Source organism: Thalassophryne amazonica, chromosome 10, assembly GCF_902500255.1.
Source record: "Thalassophryne amazonica chromosome 10, fThaAma1.1, whole genome shotgun sequence".
Taxonomy (NCBI): Eukaryota; Metazoa; Chordata; class Actinopteri; order Batrachoidiformes; family Batrachoididae; genus Thalassophryne; species Thalassophryne amazonica.
The window spans coordinates 47,379,918-47,391,629 of record NC_047112.1 but is presented as its reverse complement, the minus strand read 5'-3'; positions in this window follow the sequence as shown (position 1 = coordinate 47,391,629).

Sequence of the window (11,712 nt, the reverse complement as noted above, 5' to 3'; positions counted from 1 at the left end):
GTGAGAAACATTTCACAACTGTTCAACTACCTCCTAAACACAGGACCCAGAAATGAATTTTTACATCAAATCAGATGGAATACTTATTTGTCCACCAAGTGCCCAAACCACTGAGAACACGCTATGACACTGAAGCAGTCTTAGTGTCACCAAAACTTTGAATTCTTGTCCAGAAACACCACAAACTACCCACTTCAAAATGTGCTTTGCCACATTTCAGAAATCAGCCAATCATGAAAATTATCATCTGTATTTAACCTGTAAAGTTCCATTTGTCAGTGACACAAGTACCTTTATGGACCATGTGGAGCTGGATCACATGGCAGTTTGAAGCATTTGTTTCTTCTTTTACACCAGCCAGCAATTTACTATCAATATTTAGCATGTTAATGACAATAAAGCAACACTCCCTCTGTGCTGTAAGCTTTACTGCTCATTTACATTTCACACATGCTTAATGTACGAGATTTGTGTGTGCACGAGTTTCACCCTGTGATCCTCTCCACACACAAGCATTACAATGTTGGCTTATTTTTGAAACATGTTGCAAAATTATATTTTCATTTAGAACATTTTTATCTGGGGTGGGGGTTACATTACAAATATTTAGTTTTTAAGTCATCTGCAGGAGGAAGTCTGTGTGCACATGCATGAGGATTTGAAATTACCGCAAGTTATCTTTGACCTCGTGTGATGGATGTACACGGGGTGTGCACACCAACATCCATAATACATCTTACAAGTCACTTCAGAGGTGTTATCTGGTTTCAAAAATAGCATTTTTAGATTTAGAAATGTTTATTTTCCACTAACTTTTACAAAATACACAACAGACAGACATACAGAAATAAATTGTTGGATTGTATTGTTCATAAGAGCAGCCAACTGATGTCATTGTGCCTCTCTACTCTAATTGGCTGTCACCAATTGGTAACGGCATCTTTATTCCATCTTAAATATGCAACAAAACACGAGTTGCATTCTCAGTTATTAACTTTAGGCCTTATATTGTTTGAACTACCACATCATTTTCAAAGTTGAGTCTGACTGAAGTAGATGCACACAGGTTTTGGATCAGGACAGGAATTTTTCTCAGGTAAGGTATACTCCTCTAGTTTCCAATCAAAATACTCATTGTACACTTGCAGAATTTTGAGGACATTTATTGAAAACAAAGAAATGAGCACAAAAAAATGAAATACAATCATCTGTAGGAAAAAATGGGAAAAAAAAAAACAAAATTTTCCTCAAACTGTACTTTTGCCCACAATGTACCCTGGATGGTCTCCTGCAAAGATGTGCGATGCAAATATGAAAAACATCACACAACTCTACTGAAGTGGACACACAAGACAATTGTGATAAAAAAAAATACTTTCCAACAGTATGCTTTACCTTTTTACTTTATTATCATTTATTAATTCTGCTATTCACAAGTATGTTTCCCTGAAGAAATACTCTCTTCATGAGAAGCATTAAATGTCTTAAAAAAGTACACATCTGTATGATGCAATGGACACAGAGGTAAGAATCCATTGCTAAAGGACAGTGTGGTCGATCTTCGATGCACCAGTTGACAGAAGAGGTTTTTTGTTTTAATAGAGGTTTTTTGTTTTAATAGATTGCATTCACATAACCATGTCAGACAATCTCAGAACTGTTGAGCAAAAGGAAGAAGTTGCAATGGTTACAGTTTGTAAGGACAATCAATTGATGAATTTGCTTTTTCAAGGTACATCACTTTGACAGGATGGAGATTTTGCCCCAATCAGCAATGTAAAGCACATTCTTTTTTGACAAATCCATTTTAATTTTACATGAAAATATTTTTGAAGGAAAAGGTAAAATGTGTACAGGACTACAAAAGTAAAGGATTGTCAGGCATTGCTAATATTGTGTATTGTGTCAAACTAATTTGTCATGTACACTACATGTACTGCTTTCCCTTTTTGTGTAAAGCTCTTAGTTCATTAGAGAGCATTGACATAAAAAATACAAACATAAGTAGCTATACAATTTCAGGGATTTAAATAAACAAATCCTCTTACAAGTAAGATTAGCTTTATCCAAATAATACATTTTCTGCAAAATGTTTGCCCCCCCCCCCAAAAAAAAGATTCAAGTGCTCGAATCATACTAGGAACTAAAAATTTTCAAATAAATGCCCATGATTCATGCCCAAATCAGGAAGACCCATTCATAAAACAACCCTAAAAAAAGCAAACAAATTCAGACATGACAAAATAACAGATGACAGATAACAGTACCAACATTGTAGAAAAAGACACACCAGCCCTTTGATAAATCCAATCCAAAGCCATACACACCATAACCCCCCCCCCCCCCCCCCCCCCCCCCCCACCCACACAATTTTTACACATTCTGGAAAATTAGATCTTAAATATACAGATATAATCTAACGTCTAATATTAACAAAATTGTGCACCTGTTCACTCAAATTTGGTATTGTGGAATTTGACAAAATGAAACCCTCAAAGATTTTACTTTCTAAAAAACCACTATAGCTGAGAGAAAAAAAAAATCACTGGAAATACACATCTTTTCGTCCAGAATCAGTTATCATATTACAGTTTAAAAAACAAAACACACACACATATATATATATATATTTTTTTTTTTAACAAAACATTCAACTTGTGCATCAGTAGGTAACTTGGGGGGGGGGGGGAGAGTGAAAGCAAAGATATCACAAAACCAGAAATGCAAACAAATCATGTAGCTTACAATGGCAACAGTATGTTGAAAGTGTAAAGTTGCACAGATTTCTGTCCAAAGATCATTCATAATTTAAATTGGTGCCAATAATGGTTGTATTTCTTTTCAGTATCTACAATACACTTTTTGTTTATCTCAACACTTACTGAATCTTTTACGCTATTAATAGTCAAGGAACAAGCCAAATGTGACATGTAAAGTGCAGTGGTGGACACAGCTAACCAAAAAGTTAGCTTTGATAACTGGTAATCAAAAAAGTTAGCTCTTTTTTAAGGCTAAACCGATAAACTGACTAAAAACCTATCGGAAGCTACAGATAACATAACCAATAACTTTAAATTTTGCCTCCCATATGCTCTCAGCTTCTAAGCAGCTGATTTTTAGTTTAAACACCGCCAAAGCTTCTAATAGAACCAATGGCGATCACAAACCCAAAAAGCCAATGTCTTTATGCACTCTGCCCCCTGCTGTAGGAAAACATCATTTACCTTGACAGGTTACAGTGGTCCAGTGATGAGGCAGAGGTCTTGAAATAGAAAGCAAGTTTGAATTATGGTTTTGTTTTATAAATAAAATTATTATGGATAGAATAACTACATTAATGTAAACGCTTAAAATGTACAAAGTGATACATAACACATCTGTTAATTTTAAAATAATGCACTAATGCTGAAGATTTGGACATTAACACACAAAAGGCATTATGGGTAAACTAAGCCTCCGCTTATACTGATTGGTTGATTCATTCATTCTATGTAAAAACCAACACAAGTGAATCAATGTAACAAGTGTTGGTATATGTCATTTTTCTTATTTGTATAAAAAAAGACAGAAATTTTCAAGATCCCGTTGACAGCGCCTAAGCACGTGTGATGACACAACTATCTGGTTAGGGAGACAAGGTTTCTTTCAGTAACAAGAACTGTCAAAAAAAACTTTCTCGTGTGTGGTTGCTGGAGTTGTGTGGCGGTAGGAATCGCTGTTTGAATGCTTGAATAACGATATCGGTCCCACAAAGAAATCAAATAATAGTGAAAACATGTTCGATGCTGTGTCATAATGCATCAATCAGTCGCTCCGTGAGGCGTCATAACATCCGATTGGTTAGCGGCTCGGTGCGGTGTTATAACAGATCAATCAGTCGCTCCGTGAGGCGTCATAACATCCGATCGGTTAGCGGCTCGGTGCGGTGTTATAACAGATCAATCAGTTGCTCTGTGAGGTGTCATAACATCAAGCCTGGTTCACACGGCAAGATAATTAGGCCGATATCGGACACGATCTTCCCCTTCTGACAATCTTAAGGACACCCCGACAATCGTGATGACGCTAAATATAATGTTATCAGATATTCCTGCCGTGTGTGGTGTGTTAAGTAGGATGTGAGGAGCTAAATGTGACATGCAGCCAATCAGAAAGCGAGGTGTTTCACCTGGGAATGTTTGTGTGTGAAATCTGTGTGTGTTGTTTTTACCGTGTGGCTGACACTACACACTGTACAACTAAACCTGTCAGATCTATGATTTTTTTTATCTCCACGTGTGTGGTCTCAGGTTTTGAAAACCTACAGATAATCTTAAAATCATGCAGTTGACAATACTGTGATAGAACCGGTCGCCAGTCACGCGGCCTGAATCACAATTTAACAGACTTTTCGGCTTTTGGGGAAGCAACCTGGGCTTCTTCTGGCATTTTTACATAAAACAAACACAATAACAACATCTATAAACCTAGAGAATATATATCCATGAGAGTTTTAAACACAATATACAAAGCATTTAATACTGTTGTCCCCATGGAACCTGATCAGAGCATCTAAAATGCATTTCTTCTGTTGTGAATACCCATAATGCACCTGGACACAGCATGTCCACACTAAAACCTTCAAAATTAGTGCATTACTTTAAAACTAAAACATATATCTGATATTTTCCCTTTATAAAACTTCAGATGTGATGTTAATTTAAATAACTTATCTGAAATTAGTTTGGTTAAAATTTTAACCATACGTTAAAACTGTATGCCTCTGGATGACTTCAGTGCTATTGCCAGCGTATTAGTATGGGGTCAAAAGAAATGAGCTTTCTTATTTTCTATGACCAGTTCTCCTTTGCCTGCTGAGGACAGAGCGGTTTCTTGTAGAACCAGCTCTCCTCTGTTTGTAGAGGATAGAATTGCGCATCTAGTACAAAAAGCTACATCTGCAAAAATGTTAGTGGTCTAAAAATTATCGGACCAAAACTTATCGAAAGATAATTGGCCGATGGTGGTTTTCAAAGTTATCTGAAAACCTAATCCAATAATGAAAACATTATCTTTGATAATTAGCGGTTAGCGGATTAGTGGAACTGTGCCCACCACTGGTAAAGTGTCATGTGTTTTTGGAGAGTGGAACCATCCGCCTCCACTTCAGGTTATTTAAGTACACCAAATGGGATGATAAATTACTTATTGATGAAGGCCTGTGAGGCTCCAATTAGTACAGCGAAGCATTTTAAGACAGACATCATTTAATAAAAACTCCAGTTATGTTTTATTAAGTTGCACATGTCCAAAAATGCTTCTTATAACGAAATAACCATTTAGAAGTTGCCATACTATAAGTCAAGGACCTCTCAAACTAGTTTAAAAAATGTAACTTATACTGTGAGGAAAATATGGTAATACTCCATTAAAAATCATTTTTGTCTCATCTGGTCATTCTACGGGTATAAGGTGATGTCCCACTGTAGATTTGTTACCCAATTGCCAACATTTTAGGTGCTAAACAATCGGATACCCAAATGGGGCCACGACCTGGGTGTAATCTGTGGCAAAACTAGCATCATAGAACAATGTGCAAAATCAGGAAAGTTTTAAACATGTTTAAAACAATTTGTGACACTGGTATAAATCATGATTCACCTAACATATGCATGAAACCTATGAAAAGCACGTCTCCTCAACAGAAGACAATTTAAGATGTTAACAGTGCTCAAATATTGCCAAAAAGTGTTTGTGTGTGGGGGGGGGGGGGGGGGGGGGTGCACAAAATTGTGTACTGTGAATCCTACATACTCAATACTCAAATAATGGCTATGTATGTGGATATAAAATACAAGTTTTGCCTATTCAAATATAAATCTGACTTGATATAATCAATTTTGAAATCATTACCAAAACTGGGACCCACAAATCGGGACTGGGAGACAACCATAAGTAGTGGCGCCAAAAGGTTTTCAGGTTCCTCAATAAGGACAGACTTCCTGTGGTGTTGCTGTCAGAGCCAAACAACTCAGGAGATTTACAACACAAGCCTATGCTTCAGGAATGAATTAAGATGCTCATATGGATGTTAATGTAGGGACTGAGCACAGCCACCAGTCTCTACAAAGAATTTAGGAAACGTGCGTGCCTTTTGGAGACCACAGTATGCGACTGCATAGCACTCAGCATTGGCAGAATTTTACTTCAGGGAGAGACCAGTAAGTTTAAAATATAGCCCTTATGTAGTCTATGCACATAAGCCTGTATATGGTTATTAATGCACATGTTGTGCGGGGTCGACTGAGGGATGTGTTTTTAAATGGTGCCTTGTGCAGTTAACTGATGTGCCAACATCTTGCGCTCTCTGATGAAGGGAAGACATATTATGCAAAAATGCTGTGTTTACACATACGCAGGACGCGTTACGAATGTCATTCTGTCATTCATGGCACATTCCTGACATTCTTAATGTGCCTTAATGCATCAGAATAGGTTTCTTAACAGTGCGTGTTGGTGCGTGATATTAGTGAAGCATGTTTTTGGCTGTCAAAAAAATCTTCCACAAATGTCACACACCACCCTCATTTTGCCTCATGTCGTGGAGCTCGCAACTGAGCGTGTTGATACGTCTTGATTAGTGGTGATCCTTAACAGAGTGTGACAGCATTCGTAGTGGTTCCTGTGATGGCTCTTTGAGTCCATACTGTCACGCGTTGATACAAATTGACACAAACTGTAAAGTTTTGACACGAATTGTAAAACGGTGTCACATTTCACTGTGCGCCACTACGAGTCAGTTTTCTCTCACGTGTACAGAATTAAACCCTGCTGCACTGCGTTTGGTGTCATTGCTGGAGTATGCCGAAGAGGAACAGTGACGCCAAGTCGGCCAAATGTCATTCCACACTTCCTGCTGATGCTGCTCAGGAGGCTCCTGCAGGTGTTCCACCTGCTGTTGTGCCTGATGACCGGGAGAATGAGTCTGACCTCCTACTGTCTGGCTCTCTCCGTCTCCTCCTCCTGCGGAACTCCATGGCACAGAGCCTAACTAAGCATGCAATCACAAAGTTCTTCTTCTGCTGTGGATTCATCTGGAGCGATGTGAACTGTTCAGCAGCTGACGGTAGGATCAGTATGGGGGGGGTGTGGAGACAATTTGCCAAATTCACAACATTGCTGACAGATTAGTGACAGAACGTAAAGATGTGCTGTTGCGCGCAATAATACAATATTCTTAACTGCGTGTAACGGTTCGTAATAATTTACCAATGACGCGTGCCGTTAATCCTAACGCGTGGTAACAGGTCGCGGCAGTTCCTGAGGACTCCTGACGCCTCTGCCCTGAATCATCACATTGGTGATTGGTGGCCAAGAATCTATACTTCATGGCATTCGTGACTTGTTGTCGTTATGTTTAAACGCAACATAAGACTGGTAGGATCGCAGACATATAACACCAGGAACATTGGCTGCCTGGCGTCTATATGAAATAAGTTTAGAGATGTGAGTTTCTTTGATTTACACAATGTCATGTAATGAGCAAAGTGCATATGATAACCTGCCAGATGCAGGCACTTTCTTCAAATTTATTTATTTTGTTATACCTGGAACTGTTGCTGGATATGACTTATAATTAAGAATAATCTGTTGTGGTTGTAATGTGGAGTTCTGAAACTAGTTCATCTTCAAAATGTGACCACTGGAGTAGATGGCACGTATGTCTTTGCACATGTTCATTCATCTGATTTTGCTCAATGACACCATATGGCTAATGAGGCGCAAGAAGTGATTAATAAGCAAATAATAGCAACTTCATCATTTTTTCTTTAATTGCAAATAAATAAATAAAAAAAAAAAAAATGTTGGCTGTATATTTCCATACTGCCGTTCCAAACTGGGCTCAATATTACTAATCAGAAAGTATGTGATCTGCACAATATGTACTTCTGGTAGCAGCTCTTCTCTGACTTCCCATCACACATTTTGTTTTAAACCAAGTTATAATACTGCATTACTAAGCAGCATCTGACTGTAACAGCCATAGCTACAGACACCTAGTGGTTTTCCATCGATTTCTAGCATAAGCTGAAAGGGGGAATGCTTGGAATTAAGCTGTTAGGGGACAGAACTACTTCCTCCTCAGGAAAGAGTAACATATTACGTGGGTTGTTACTTCTGGTAAGTGGAGTAAGGTAACTAATCTGACCTGAATACCAACTGAGCAAAAAGCTGTACATTTATAATTGTGTCAGCTTCGTAAGCACACAGTGGGTTAGAGGAGTATTTACTGAATTTACACCACATACAGCAATACAATACAGTAAGAACGTGAAACAACAAAAGAGGCACTTTAATTTTTCGCGGACATTTGGTGTAGGGCAGTGCATCCAGTACTCTATGCAAGCCTGCGTAACACTGCACTACTGTACACCATGTCTATGCAATTGCACGCTACATTATGCCAGTCCAGCGAAAAATCCTTTTAGTTTTATTTTTAATCAGTACATACCTGCATTACTAGATTTTATTCATTCTGCTGGGCTTGCTGAACTTTGCTGGCAGTGAAGCTTCAAACCACAGGAGCAGAGGTGGGCCAAAACCACAGAAGAAGAAGAGGCAGGCCAAAGCTTCGCCCATGTGTGCAACATACGCAGCCATTCCTGCGTAATAGATACCCAGCACAATGCAACTCTACGCAGGCCCGGTGTGAAAGGGGCTTTAGACACAGAGATGAAGCATACTCACTCTAAAACACAGAACAACTCAGATATGTTTGCATTTCACATTAACTATATAAAAATATATGGGCCTGAAAATGAAACTCCCCTTCTTGTTCAGCTTGAGTTGTACCCGCAAATAAACTTAAAAAAAGGCAATGTGTCATCATATACCTTCTGTATTGGCTCACCTTTCAGTCTAAGGTGTGTTTTGGCTAGCACGAGTCCTGCACAGCATTCTCAAAATGTCGCTACCGCTTCCTTCTAACAACAATGTGCTTTAACCTATAGTCTTTCTTAAGGCCCAGTCACACGGCACTTAAAGGGCAACAAAACCCTAGCGAAATAAGAAATCTGGACTTTCATTGGCATCGTTTAACCTTTGCGCAGCTTCGTTCCTGCAGCTAGCACTTCGTCAGGATTTTTATACTGTTGAAAAATTTGAACAAATGCCACAGAAAACCTCAATTTGTCCATATTTCGTTTTGCTGTCGTTCTTGATGTTTTTTTTAATCGTTTGCTTAGTTATTGTAATGTTAGCATTTAGTTTGACTACATTCGACCAGCTGAATGTTTTCATACAGCGCAGAAGCCGGTTTGTGAGCGCTGAGGCTGCCACTGCGTTCGTGTACCGTCGGAAGTTACAGGGCAAACAGCCTGTTTGCTTGGATTTTTTTTTTTTTTTTTTTTTTTTATCTGGGTGGGGGGTCAGCTTCAATGAGCTCAGGCACCTTATATAGGCCAGAATTAATGTTTTGTGTGGATACACAATTATTTTGCCACAAGCAACTGCTGAATTTGAAACAACAAAAAAGTTGTGTAATTTCCAATGGTACTTGAATGCAGCAGCAGCTCTTGCGTGCACTTATTATTTATTAAATATAACAATATCAGTGTAGGAATGACAATCCATCCCTTCTGTATGTGGCAACAGGTAGATGATTCAGATGATTATATAAGAGCTGTTCTGGAAGGCAGAATTCACGTTGTGAATCGGTAGCAGCTGGCGGAAATAACCGCACATGGGGAGTCAATGCGTGGGGTTCACATGGACTGATCATTTTACTGCTCTGATATATTCAATCTTCTTTACACTTACATTTAGTCCCCCTTTTGACAGTTTTCGGTTATAAATCAATATAGATATGGCCTAGTAACGTAATACAGCAGTCACCACGGCACAGCAGCTTTTTTTTTTTTCTTTTCTTTTTTGTAATTGGATCAAGATGGAGCATGCAGCGTGTCTCCAGACAGTGAGGATTCTGACAATGAAGGAGATGATCCCCCTTTTGTTCTGGACAAGGAACCAGAGCAGGTGGACACACCGACATGCGCACAGATCTGCACAGTGGATCGGATCACGTACTTCTCTTTGCACTTTCTCCAGGACCCAGGCACAATGAGCTCCATCCCAGCACCGAGTCCTGGAACGCAGAGATGCAGACACACACTGCTCCAGCAGTGGCTCCAGGCACGTTTTGTTTAAAGCATCGAGATCAACGTTAGCTACAGTTTAATTTTGTTCCTCTTTCGTCCCTTTTTCGCTCTTGATTTGCAGGCTATTCGGTGATAACGCTTGTTCCTCCACTTTTTCTCAATGATTTGTGACTGCTTTATTTTTATTTTTTTAACTTTTTTCCCTTCATTGAGGAATCGTCGTATGCCATGTGACCAGGCCATTATACACTTATTTTAATTCAGTGCGTTCAATCCTCTGCATGCATGGCTGAAACGTCAATATATATTCACAGACAACTTCCACCTACCTTGTCATTACTTTACTTTGGTGTGTTTCTGTTGAGTTTAGACAAAAAACAACTTTGGATGCAGAATTTGGACTACAAAATATGCAGTCATGCTGTAATGATCTGTGACACTGCACATTTAATAAGATTGCTGCATATTTTGTTGTCCAACCACTTCAGACAGAAGCTTTTTCTGAATATTTATTGAAGTTCTGGCCATGTGTACACAGAGGATTGAGTGCACTGAATTAAAATAAGACTATCAATTACCCTGAAAACGTGATGTTAGAAGAAAGCAGCAACCATGCAGGGCTAGGTTAGCACATTAGCAATGTAACATGTTGACATGCATAACAGCTAGCATGCTAAAATATAGCAGCACATGTATGCAGTCAGCACAAAGTTACAGGCAGCATTCAGCATGTTAGTGGAACAAGGTAATATTTAGGCAGGTCAGGGAGCACGCACTGCTGCCACACATCACTGTATCTTTATTGGTAACCACTGGTTCATCACCACCTCCCCAAAGTAGCCATATAACTGCCACAGCCAGGTGATACCAGAGTGGTTGAACCGTGCCACAAGGCCATAATGACATAGCTGATGTTGCTTAGAGCCCCTTCACACATAGTGCAAAGTTTGGTTGAAGTGCGCATGAAGCAGGAATCGTGTAAAATGTGTAAAATCATCCCTGCCTCTAATGCCTCGTACACCTGTTGCTACAACTATTTGCGCACACCAGCAGCTGAAAGAGAGTGTCCGCAAAATTCCAGCTGACACGCACGAATATCTAACACAGCTCGTTTGGCACTTAGAAAATGTGTGGCCATTCGCACTCTTGGCACGACAACAGTCTGCAGACAATCACTGTCGTGCTGGCAGGGGAACTTAGACAAAGTTCACTGCAATTCGCTAATTCAATTCGCTAATTCGAACTGTTTCGCTATATTCGACCAAACTTCGCACTATGTATGAAGGGGCCTTTAACAATAAACATGGTACAGCCCATCTGAGTCTCCCTGAGCAACAATTCATTTGCCAAAGTCATTCCAGCTGTATCCAACGACTTTGCAGGGACCTCCAGTTGTTGGTAGGCAATCCTGCAATTTTTTCCTCGCCCACGTTAACTTGCCCCCCAGTCACATTACATCTTCACAGCACCATCTAGGCTGAAAATGAAAAATTTACATAAAAGCCATTTGCAATTTACGGAAGTGTATTGCATTCACTAGATAAAAAAACAAACCAAAAAAAAATAATAATAATAA